Source organism: Herpailurus yagouaroundi, unplaced genomic scaffold (assembly GCF_014898765.1).
Source record: "Herpailurus yagouaroundi ecotype Mexico unplaced genomic scaffold, PumYag 183, whole genome shotgun sequence".
Taxonomy (NCBI): domain Eukaryota; kingdom Metazoa; phylum Chordata; class Mammalia; order Carnivora; family Felidae; genus Herpailurus; species Herpailurus yagouaroundi.
Genome location: NW_024412414.1, coordinates 10,422,327 through 10,425,544, shown reverse-complemented (window position 1 = coordinate 10,425,544; position 3,218 = coordinate 10,422,327). Strand labels below are relative to the sequence as shown.

Here is a 3,218-nt window from a genome sequence, read left to right as displayed (position 1 = left end):
GGAAGGGAAGGGAAGGGAAGGGAAGGGAAGGGAAGGGAAGGGAAGGGGGAGGGGAAGCAGAAGGGGAAGGGAAAAGGAAACAGGTCTTTGTGCACTTACTAGCATACTCTGTGCTGGGTTAGGTATGCCTTATCTTTTAATTCTCCCAACACCCTGTTGTAGGTAACATTACTCCCATTATATCCCTGCTCCAAATCCTGCAGTGGCTTTTCAACACACTCAGAATGACCTGGTCCTTTGTCTGTAGCACACGGACTCCTTTACCATGCCTTGAACACAATAAGTTCCTGTTAACCTTACAGCTATTCTTGCCACTCAAAATACTCCCACCCTACTCCCAGATAGCCACATGGTCTGCTTCTCTCCTTCCCTTCATTCTGTTATCTACTCAAAATTCACTTCCACAGAGAGGCTTTCCCTGACTCCCTAATAACCTACCTCCCACATTTACTCTCTGTCTTCTTACTCTGTTTTATTTTTTTAAGGCATTACCATTACCTAACCTTCTCTGTAACTATTTGTTTACTGTCTGTCTCCCAACCCCTCCAATAGAACTTGAGTTCCATGAGGGCAATAATGCATCCCCAAAGCCTAAGGAATGTCTGGAACATAGTAAGTGCTTAAGAAAAATGTCATAAATGAGCTAATCAATCTGTCTTTGTGACAGAAAGAAAAAAAAAAAACTGAGGCTCTGAGAGTTAAGTTCTTTAACCAGTTCACATAGATGGACCGACTGACATCACGGGGTTGTTATGAGGCTCACTTCTGCCTCATGCCTTTGGCCTTCAAATCATCTCTGTTGCCTGATCTTCACATAGCTGGCTCCTTTCCTTCAGAAAGGTCTTCTGAGGTCCCTCTATAAAATTGTCCCCCACTCCCAGTCACCTTCTATCATGTTTCCTTATTTTACATTGTTCATAACACTTACCTCTCTCTGACATTATCTTGTTGGTTTCCTTTTTATTGTCTTCCTTAGTAGAATGTAAGTACCATGAACTCTGAGACCATATCTTTCTTTTTGCTGGTCCACTCAGAACACTGCAAATGCAGATTAGGCAGTGAAGAACAAACCAATACAGGCATACCTCCTTTTACTGTGCTTTGCAGATACTGCATTTTTTACAGATTAAAGCTTATGGTAATCTTACATCAAGCAAGTAAGTCTATCAGCACCATTTTTCAACATTTGCTTTACATCATGTCTCTGTGTCATATTTTGGTTATTCCTCCAATATCTCAAATTTTTCTTCATTACTATATGTGTTATATTGACCTATGATCAGTGATCTTTAATGTAACTATTGGAGCTTGAAGATGTGACTGAATTGTTGCAATCTCATGATAAAACTTTAACGGATGAGGAGTTGCTGCTTATGGATGTGCAAAGAAAGTGGTTTACTGAAAAGGAAGCTAGTCCTGGTGAAGGTGATGTGAAGAATGAGGAAATGACAACAAAGGATTTAGAATATTACGTAAACATCGTTAATAAAGCAGCAGCAGGGTTTGAGAGGGTTGACTCCCAATTTTGAAAGAACTTCTGCAGCATTTACCTACAGAGCATTGCATGCTACAGAGAAATCGTTTGTGAAAGGAAGAGTCAATCAGTGTGGCAAGCTTCATTTGTTGTCTTATTTTAAGAAACTGCCACAGCCACCCCAGCCTTCAGCAACCACCACTCTGTCCATCAGCAGCCATCAATATCAAGGCAAGACCCTCCACCAGCAAAAAGATTAGGACTTGCTAAAAGCTCAGGTGATGGTTAGCATTTTTAGCAATCAAGAATTTTAAAATTAAAGTATGTACAATGTTGTTTTACACATAAGGCTATGCACACTTAATAGACTACAGTATAGTATAAACATAATTTTTAAATGCACTGGGAAACCAAAATATTCATTTGACCTGCTTTACTACAATATTTTTTGGGATGGTTTGAAACCAAATGCATAATATCTCTGAGGTATGCCTGTAAACGAAAGAGAGTGTGCATGGAGATCTCTTGGCACTATTCATGGTCCATGAGAAGTGCTTAGTAGCTACTAATTATTTATTTTGTAATAGTAGAGTTGATGAAATTAGTAATAAGGTTTTAACAGGCAAAGATCACAGGAAAAGAAATTCAAAACAAAAGGGATAGTATAAACAGAGGTGGCTTATCTATTAGATTGTATTACCAAGTTAGTGTTGCCCCATAAGTCTGTGGCCTGGGTTAAAATAGTAGAAACTGTCCTCAGTGTAACCACAGGGATTCTGGGAGATTCTTTCACTTCTTATGGATCAAAAACACTGTGTTTCAAACAAGAGCATGGCTTAGGATACCTTCCTGCACCATTCTACATAATTACAAGATGTATAATATTTTAACTTCAGGAATGGTACCTAATGTGCAATGTAATTTTCCAACTCTAAAGAGTTGGCAAAGGTAGTTATTTTCACTTGTGGCAAACAGTTTGGCGAAATTATGAGTGACTATCCAGGATTGGCAAGAAGCAAAACACCAATCAACTTTCCAACTCTAAAGAGCTGACAAAGGTAGTTATTTTCACTTGTGGCAAAGTTTGGCGAAATTATGAGCGACTATCCAGGACTGGCAAGAAGCAAAACACCAATCAAAGCCAATAAAACTGGAAATCCACAAGACATGTGGTCTGAAACATGTATAGTTTCTTTTAATTAAAATATTTTTTTTTAAGAAAGAGGGCATTCAGCAGGGGAGAAGGGCAGAGGGAGAGAAGAAGAGAAGCTCAAGCAGGCTCCATACTTAGTGTGGAACCCAACATAGGGCTTGATCCCACAACCCTGGGATCATGACCTGAGCTGAAATCAAGAGTTGGAGGGTCAACTGACTGAGCCACCCACATGCTCCTGAAACATATAATTTTTAATTAATAATTTAAACAAGAATTGATTCTTCCAGAAGAAAGAATTGAAAGAAGTGATAAAAATTCAAGTCCTAATATGGAGAAAAATTAATTAAGTATTCATATGATTTCAGGATTCTCTCACAACCAATAGAGAGTGGAGGGTAACTTCATCATCCTAGAGTAAATCTTTATTTTAGGATTTTGGCAATAACTGCTATTGCCAAAAAAAAACAAAAAACAAAAACAAAAACCCTGATTCACACTATACCCAACTCCCACAGCCTCCACCATTCCTGGGAAAGAAAGAAAAGAAAGAAAGAAAGAAAGAAAGAAAGAAAGAAAGAAAGAAAGAAA

General features: G+C 38.6%; 1 pseudogene; it reads left to right on the top strand.

Annotated features, from left to right (window-relative positions):
- Window positions 1-3,218, top strand: part of LOC121041369 (40S ribosomal protein SA-like) — a 12,790-nt pseudogene that overhangs the window by 5,159 nt on the left and 4,413 nt on the right.